The sequence below is a fragment of the Macrotis lagotis genome, chromosome 8, assembly GCF_037893015.1.
Source record: "Macrotis lagotis isolate mMagLag1 chromosome 8, bilby.v1.9.chrom.fasta, whole genome shotgun sequence".
Lineage (NCBI taxonomy): Eukaryota > Metazoa > Chordata > Mammalia > Peramelemorphia > Peramelidae > Macrotis > Macrotis lagotis.
Window position 1 is genome coordinate 123,510,832 of NC_133665.1, and position 10,316 is coordinate 123,521,147.

The window sequence follows — 10,316 nt, forward strand, 5'->3', positions numbered from 1 at the left end:
TTGGGCTAGAATATCTTAAGCCAATGTCTAGCCCTGAGTGAACCAATTGATTTTACTATCTTAAGTTTTTTGATATTGACCCCTGATAGCCAACCTATGAATGCATGGACTGAGTCACACAGGGATTGAATTAAAGAAGTATAGAAAGGTTCATCCAAGTGGGCATCACTATAACATAACTTGAGGTAAGTTAAGATGCATAAGAGAGATTATCAAATTTTTATGATCAGGCTCCATTATGCATATGACAAAGTGTAAAGTTTGTGATCTCAACATGGAAAGTGAAATATTGACCATTTATGTATCCATATAAATCATTTGTATATCCTAGGGGAATTTCTGCAAGGATTTGGATTATCAAAGACAAGAACATGACTGTCCAGTAGATCAAGCTGTCAACTAGCTACATCTTTTCTAAGGATGATTTCTCTTGAAATCTATGTAATTTTGAATAGCCAGTTTCAATGTCAAGCACCAATGTCAGTAAGACATCTGTAGGAAATTTGTAAGGCATCCGCAGGACAGCTAGGAATGAGTGCATTGTTCTGATCTCTGTGCTTTTATATCTGTTAGAATAAATCAGCTTCATTGTGGCCTTATACTCTGTTTTCTCTTGCCCAAGACTTATGTTAGACTTTGGAGGAGTGATGGGACAGTACAGTTTGTCCTTGTTATTAAATCTAGATATAAGAATGATTCATTATTACAATTGATAAAAGGGGTAGACTAAAATCGTGACTTGTTTTATCTCAATATATTGTTTATGGACCCATTTATACAGTCTTGCAGGCCTGGGGGTCGGTGTAGTAAGATCAGAAGGTTCATAGATACAAAAGAAATGCAATAATCATTATTATATTATGTAAGCTTCCCTATTCTCAGTCATCATGTTTTTGGATTCCATAAACTTATAAAAGTGAGGATTTTATAAATATGGCATGTCCAGAGAACTGTTTTTTAAAATGATTGGAGGTAATTAAGTAGCACAGTGGTTAGAGCCCGGCCCTGGAGTCAGGAGGACCTGAGTTCTATTCCAGCCACAGACACTTAATAATTACCTAGCTGTGTGACCTTGGGCAAGTCACTTAACCCCATTGCCTTGCAAAAACAAAAAAAGAAAAAATAATAATTATGGAATTTATAAATGTCTTAAATTATTTCCAGCTATTGACAACTCTTACTTACATTTCCTATTTCTTTTGCAATGTACATATTAATTATTCTCCTGTTGCATGTGTTTTAGTTTTCTTCTCTATAATTACTATGGAAGGAAGAAGGGCAACATTAATTTAGAGTACATGCCAGGATACCCCAGGTAAGGATTTCACTTTTTACTTGGTATAAGACAAAACTCAAATTGCATTAAATGTCTACTTAAAAAAAAGGTATCTAAATTTGTTTTGATACATATGATCATGGAGATCCATCTAGACTTCTGACTAATTAGCCATTGAATTCCCAATCCTCAAATTCTGTGATTCTAAGATTATATTCTAGGTACTGTGGCAATTTCAGAAATTTCAGTGTTTACTCTAAAGAAAGACACATAGATAATAAGGAAGTACTGTGTTAAAAAAGGTCCAACTTCAGGATGAAAAGAATCATTACCATAGATAATTTTTAGCTGAACTTTGAATGTTACATTTTAGTAAAGGAATTTACAAACTGAAATTAGTCAAGATTAGAGTGATACCGATAATAAGGGGCCTTTAGACCATGCCATGTGAGGATCAGTTGAAGGAATTTTACCATAGCAAAGAAACTTGACCTAAATTATCTAGAACAAAGAACTGCAAATATCTTAGTACTAAAAAAAATAAGATTGAAAGATAACTGAGAAACGTTTAGCATAATAAATACAATAGAAAACAACATGGACAAAGTTTATTTGTAGCTTTCTAAGTCCATATTCAGCCCATAGGGATTTATTTTTATTTGAATTTGACACTACCACACTAAAGGACTTTTATGCTGAAAAGAGATTATTTCTCTTCTGTTTGTTGAAGGGCAAAATCAATGATTTTTTTTTTCTATTGTAATTGGTAGAAAGGTTGATTCCTGTTCAAGGAAAAGTTCCTTTACATTTAAAGCTCTGCCAAAGTAGAATAAGCTCCCTTAAGATGCAGTGAGTTCATGTTCACTTTTTAAAATTTATTTTAGGTTTTGTCTATCTCATAATTTTTCCATTAGTTCTAATTCCTCTTTCACACCATGGCTAATGTGGAAATATATTGATCCTTTTTATACATGTACAACTCATATTATATTATTCACCAACAAGGTATGAAGAGAAGGAAGGGCAGTGATAGAAAAATGTGAAACTCTAAAGCTTGTAAAGGATGAATGTAGAAAACTACTTTGTCATGTAATTGGAAAAAAAATAAATGAATTTTACAAAAAAAGATATAATAAGTTTCCTAACTCTGCATGTGTCCAGACTAGGACCAAGTAACCAAGTAACTGTTAAGTAAAGATTCTATTAGACAGAGAATGGGGAAATTAATATATCTGAGTCAGAAGGACCATGTTCAAGTCTTAGATGTAACACTTACTAGCTACATGGCAAAGTCATTTATCCACTCAATAATTGTTTCCTGATCAATAAAATGAGGAAAATAAGAATAATCTATAAGAGTTATGAAGAACCTCACACTGTTAAAAATATATTTATAAAAAGAATTTCAACCCTGGTCTTCCTGATTCCAAGTCTACCTACTCTACCACTATTCCAAACTGACATATAAACAATTATTAGAATAACTGAAAAAGGAGAATTTATCAAAATAATGGATAGTTAAATGCAAAAATAATCAGTCCAAATATTAAATAATATTACCATTAAGCAATTTTATTTCAGACATTCAGGGAAGTTGTGTGTATTCAAATCATTAAAAACCATCCTTAGCATTCATCTTATATGGCTCTACGCTTCACTCATTATGGTTCTGAAGGTTCTTAAAAAATTTCTCTAAATTTTTAAAAATAATTTTTCTGTTGGGTTTTTATGCAAATTAACATTGAATTATATTAATACTATTTTAGAGCAATGAGATGTGGGAGTCATTTCATACTTTTATGTAACTAGAATAGATGAAATAGAGTAAGATTTCTATTTAAAAATGCATAACTTTTAAGTTTGAGATCTCAAACCTAGAAGACTTCATTCTTTTAAAAATTTGATATTGAAAGTTTCTTGAATTTTTTTCAGTGATATCACAGAAATCAAAGGTATATATTCTATGAAATATGAAAATATATTGACCCTGAACTATTTGAAGTAAAACTAAAAGGATAGAAAGTAACTATTGTCCAATCTTGCTATAACTTTTATTAGTTTTTCAGTCTTTGCCTGTATTTACACTTTTCAGGATATGAAGAGGAAGCATGACCTTCTCAAAAGAAAAATACCTTAATGTTTCAAGAAAAAATATCATCTGTTACATTCTTCAAGCACTACTCAAATTCATGACCATTCCTGGAATAAGAAAATATGATACATTTCAAGTTTGTTGATTTACGTTGTATAAGAAAAAAATGAAAATTCAATTGTAAAGAAATTCAGTTTTTCATTTAAGTGTTACATATTACCATATGCCAAACATATTCATTTCCAAACACAGACACTTCTACAGCAATTTTGTATTAGGTAACTCTGAAATTGTTGCTATTGGCAACAGCATGTGATTGTAAATAATGGTATAGATTCAATAGTATGCCATTGGGGAAGTTATGGCAACATTGTGACATGTTTAACCTGAACACATATTAGACCATAGTGAATCTGCATATGACACAGACTTTTCTAATGAAATATGTAAACATTTCTAAAATTGGATGCTGTCGCAGATAATGGTGATTTAGGATACCATGGTAAATCACTTAGGGTCAAATGAGGACAGACAGAGAGAAAGAGAGAGACAGAGAAAGACACAGAGAGAAGCAGAGAGAGAGAGAGAGAGAGACAGAGAGACAGAGAGACAGAGAGAGACAGAGAGACAGAGAGACAGATATAAAGAAAGAGACATAGACATTAAAAAAATAAGAATAGACAGAGATAGAGCACAAACAAGTAGACAGAAAAAGAGACAGACACAAAGAGTAAAATGTACCTGCAGTGCTTTCAGTTTCTCCAAAGAGCTACCTAACTCCCATACATTAAAAAGACAAGAAAAGCACAGCAGTGACTAATTTAAATCAGATTCTGCACACAATAGATAAAGAAGCATTTTTATCAAGTAAGTATCACTTTTTAGTATAGTTATACAGTGAAGCTTTTGTTTTTACTATATATTGATGTTATAACTTTTTTTAATTTAAAAGGCTCAATTTGGTTAATAATAGGAAGTCACATTTAAGAACCATCTTTCCACAACTATTTCTTTTCTGTGGAGCACTGTCTATGAAGAGGAACAGATTCAGGTTCATTACCAAAAGTTATAAATTGGGCAAAGGAAGAAGCTAGGCCTAAATTCCTGGCAACCTATAGCTGGGGAAGAGAAGGACATGGATTTATTGGTTAGAATAATACATATATAATATATATATATCATAATCATAAATACAGTGCCTAATTATAATATCTCCTCACTCTTCTTCCATAAACATAATTTCTTCTGACTTATTCCACCACCCCCAATTCAAAGTTTGCCTATGTATGCATTTAATCAGATTTTTATCAATATAAAAATATTTTGGGAGAATTTTCAAGCTTATTTTCTCTAGATTCCCTAGTTTCTTAATATTTTTTGAAATGGATACATTTAAGGGTTTAGTATAATCTATGGATGTCTTTCCAGAATAATAATATACAAAAATATGATTATGGGCATCTAGGTGGCACAGTGGATGGCACACTGGCCCTGGAGTCAGGGAGGACCTCAGTTCAAATCTGAACTCAGTAATTAATAATTACTCCATGAAATCTATCCAGAGATCCCTTTTTCTAGACATAATTTTCTTAATAATTTTAAGAAAATTCTCATCCTGGTCTTAGAATTCCTCAATGATATAAAAAGTAATTTTCCTTAATTTAAATAAATCATTCTGCATTTTGATGTTTATACTAAATTTATACTAAATTCACTTTCCAATATAATTCATTCTCCCCAAATCATGGCACATTCCTTAATTGGAATTATTCCAATGACCTCTAACAATGTTTCTGAAACAAATCTTCTTTGGAAGAGAAGAATGGACTGGATGAAGACTGATATCTCTCCAAAGAGATTATTAAAAAATCTCATCATATTGGAGTTTAAAATCTAGAGAACTCCAACAAAATGTCTTCAGGAAAGAATGATATTTTGTTAAGAATTCTTTCTAAGTTTTATCTTTCTTCTGAATGCTGCATTTACTGGTAGGAGAATGCCATAGATTTCTTGAGTTGTTTTTTTTTTTTACAATAAATCTTAGTGAAACCCATTTTATAAATTCTAATTAAGATTGACTAAGTAATTGTAATTTATTTAAAATATGTGGGAAGAAATACTAATGGGGGTTTTAAAACCAAAACCAAAGCCATAATATCAATTCCAGTGCAAGTACATGCAATCACCTCAGACCACATTCAACATTAGTAAATTTGTTTTAATTTACTGTTTTTTACATACATATATATACATATATATACATATATATGTAGAAATACATACATATATATCTATAGATATAGAAACATAGATCTATATCTGATCTAATTAGGTTAAAATTTGATAACAGAATCAGAGAATGAAGCCAAAAACTGGGTAGCAACTTCTCCTGCATATTACAAATTATTACCTAGAAGATTTGAACCATTTAGTAGTGCCAGTCTAACTTAAAGCCCTTCATCTCCATTCTTTCTATAATTGTTATCTTTTGCAAGGTTATGAAAAATGGGATTACTTCTTGAGCAGTTTCCTCATCTGGCAGTTGGGGGGTTTGTACCAGATGACTTTTAAGGTGCATTGCAGTTACACATCTATGATTCTATGAGTTTTATATTGCATTCCTCTTATTTTTAATAAATTCTGAACTTTTATATAGTTAGGGATAGTCTTATTTTTAATAGCTGGTCACATCAATTAACCATTTAGGTATTGGTGAATATCCAATAATGTTAGTCAATGAAAGATAATAAAGCATCCATTGAATTTCAGTGATAAAAAATTTAGGAAAATAATGTACACACTCCTAAGTGTCTGACACTTAAGACTCAATGTAAACTTACTCCAAACTATTTCCTCGACCTATTACATATTATTCCCTTTCAGTTAAGATGCTTTATCCCTAAAACATCAGTGAGTTCCATAGTTGTCATTCATCTTCCTGACTTCAAAATTGTTTATAATTAGTTATCTATGTGCATGTTAAATTCCTTAGTAGAATGTAAATCCATTAAGGGTAGAGAGTTAAATACTTTAGTCTTTTATATGCAGTGCATAGTTTCATGCTTTGATAAGGCTTTTGTTCACTCATTTTTTTGTCATGTCTCATTCTTCAAGACCTCATAAGTTTTGTTGTTCTTGCTGTGGATGTTGCTGTTTTGACAAAGATACAGAATTAGTTTGCTATTACCTTCTTCAGGTCATCTGATAGATGAGGAACTGAGGAAACCATGATTAATTGATTTGCCCTGGGACAAACATCTAGTAAATATCTTGAGGCATAATTGAACTCATGAAGATGAATCATCTTGACTTCAGATGCAACATTCTAGCTATACAGGTTTTTCTTTTTTCTATCTATTCAGTTTTGATCACAGTTTATGCTTAAAATATGTATTTAAATGAATCAAAAACATGACAGATCTACCAAATGAAATGAAAATTTAATTATAGACATGGAAAATAAATTTTATTCGTTGTTGTATACTATAAGCATAAAAAAGAACACAGAGAACTGTTGAAAATTTCAGTTGGTAGAATTCAGAAGGACAAAGCCAAATGAAATGTTCCCATTCATATTCCCCAAATTCCATTATTCCACTGAAATTACTGCAATAAAACCAGATTCCTTATATACTTACTATCTGTATATCCCTGGCCCAGTCACTTAACCAGGTATGCTTGCATTTCCTCATCTATTGGAGGAAGGAAGAAACTGGGTCCGAAGAAAATGTCAAATCACTAAAGTGTTTTCACCAAGAAAGTACTAAATGGAGTCACAAAGAGTTAGACATGACTGCAATGACTGAATAACATCAATACCTGATTGCTCCTTGACTATGGAGCATTATGTAAGGGAAGCTCTGTAGTATTTGTACTTTGGAGATATAATCACATGCAATATATAGAAAGTGAAACTTTTAGAATAGCTACACCTAAAGGAAATCAATAACAATTTTATTAATGACAAACTTTTTGAAATATTATTCTTGGAAATTATGTGAAGTTTTACAAACTTTCATATGAAATTAGTTTGAAAACATGATTCAATCACATTCCAAGGGTATATTTATTTCTGCATTTTGTTCATTATTTAAGTTGTCGTAGTGTTTTCAGAGAAGACAATGTAAATGGGAAATGGTAGAGAAAATCAGATATTTTATCGCGTATATTTCAATTCATTTCTAAACAATCAAGAATTACATTTGCAATTTTTTAATGAGGGAGACATTCAAATGGTTACCATTTCATTTAACACATAGATTTAGCTACTGAAACCGTAATAAAAATAGTAATTAAGGAAAGTACAATTGTTTAGATTTAAAATATACAACAAATATAAGTAATTTTGTTTAATTTCATTCTATATGTGGTATAGCACGTGATTCTGAAGTCAGGAAGGAACTGAACTCATACTGTACAATCTTTACAGTTTAATAATGACTTCACTTAAAGGGGGAAAAAGTCTCCAGAACTCGCCTAAATATCTTCTCATTTGGGGTAATATTGCTACTCAATGCAATGATTATATCAGCAAGAAAACAGTTTGCTTCAGTAGTTATAAATATTACAAGCAAAGCAGGGGCCCTTAATGAATGTCAAGGTTAATTATCTAGCAGTAATGGCCACTGTGGAGAACGCTACTGCTGTTACCACTGTAATTTTAGCAGAAAAATTCTCATATGCTTAAACTTGAAAAGCCAAGACCATTAAAGTCATCTACATTATGGCAGTGGGATGTTTACAAATATCCATTACCTTCAAAATTGTCTTCTGTCCTCATCATTTGATTTCAAAGCATGATTACCCAAATTAGAAAATACTTTTCTTCACTGGTCAAACACTTCTTGGGCTAACAGTAGGAGGTATATGTATCCTTTGAGATGATGATTCTATAGTCTTTAAGAATTCATTATTCTAAGGAGTAAAATTAAGTATGGTTTAACAATGTTACATATGGAGTCCTAAGCAGTGGGTCTTAGTCTTCCCTTTGAAACATATCATTTATATAACCTAGAGGCTGTCACTTTATCTATTGAGAGCTCGTATTCCTCATGTACAAAAAAATGAGGGTTGGGGCTAGAAGATGACTAGAATTTCTTTTACATGAAACATTCTATGAAATACTGGACTGGTGGGTGGAGTGAGGCACAAAGAATGAGAAGGATGGTCTAGATAAATTAGTTTTTTTCTTAATTGAAAAATTGTTATGTCCTCTATTTAAAAAATGAAAGAATTAGGGGCATCTAGGTGGCACAGTGGATAAAGCACTGGCCCTGGAGTCAGGAGTACCTGGGTTCAAATCCAATCTCAGACACTTAATAATTACCTAGCTGTGTGGCCTTCGGCAAGCCACTTAACCCTATTTGCCTTGCAAAAAAAAAATGAAAGAATTGAAAATAATACATGAGTGAAACCAAAAATAAAACAAAAAACATATGAACACTGACCATAAAATAAATATTAGCTATGGAGGTCAAAGAAAATTTTCAACAAAGGTCTCTATGTGGCTAAGTGTTTAGAGGAGAAAACCTGAATTCAGGAAGACCTGATTTCAAATCTAGTCTCCATCATTTACAAATTGGGGGATAGGACATTTAACTTCTAGGTACCTCGTCCTTCTCATCTATAAAATGTAAGAAATAATACCTAACTCCCAGGATTTTTGTGAGAATAATATTTACTCCCACCTCCAGTATATCATAAAACTTCTTTATTTCCTGTATTTGCTACTATATAAAAATAATGCCAGAAATAATCTTGTACATGTGAATATATATTAATGTTCTCTCCCCTCCATTACTTACTGTTCTCATCTTTTTTTTCCAATTTGATGAAATGAATATGAGATGAAACATCATAATTGATTTTCACCATGAAATCTCAATGTGACATACTGTATGTTGGTGAGTGTTTTTCTTCTCATTCTTAAGAAAAGAGAACTGTGATTTATGGCAGCTAAATGACTTATCCAAGATCATATTACTAGTTAATAAATATTAAATCCTAGGTGTGAATCTAGATGTTCTGATTCATGGAAGGGGCTGTTTGAAACACATACAAGTCAGAAAAAAATAAAAGAAACACATTTTTGGAAGACAATTCATCTATAATTTTTAGACTGTTATATTTTGGGCTAAGAAGGAAAGTAAATTTTAAGCAAAAATAACTTTATAGAAATAACAGTATTACTTAATCAGGACTCTTTTGTTTGTATTCTGCTGCCTCCATAAGTTCATTCTCTACTTTCTCCCAATAGTGGTATCCACATTTTGTGGAAAATCCCAGACAAGTCTGTCTTCATTTTCCTCTTGAAAGTTCTCTTCTTGACTATAATTCAAGTCACTTCCCTGCTCCCATAGCATCCTTCTTTCCCACACCCTTTTCAGTTGTCTGTGGGTTATTTTATTCCCTTATAAGCCTGTAAACTCCTTGAGGGTAGAGGATATCTTCGTTTTTGGTCATATTTGTAACCACCAACACTTATAGTCTGGCACATGTTAAACCCATAACAAATAATTGTTTCTTCCCTTCCTATATTAAGGAAGCACACAGCAGCACTCTTAGGGTTATTTATTTAGGGTAACAAAAGGTTGTTTGTTATTTCCTGAGGAAATAAAAGAAATAACTTTAGAAATAAACAACACTGCAAAGCACCTGAGAGTCAATGTTTAGGAAGAGATGATCAGTAAACAAATTCAAAATAAATACAATATTACTTTCAATAACAAAAAATTTGGAACTATGTGTCCAAAACTCAAATGATTAAACAACTTGTGTTATATGAATATAAAACAATATTGTAAATACGATGATGAAGAAATCAGAAATTCCAAAAAAAAGGTTTATAAGTAGTTACAGTATAAAATAAACTGAGGCAAAATAACAATATAAACGATGAGTGACATAGAGTAAGTAAAGATAAAATGGAAAGTCAACAAAACTGTTCAA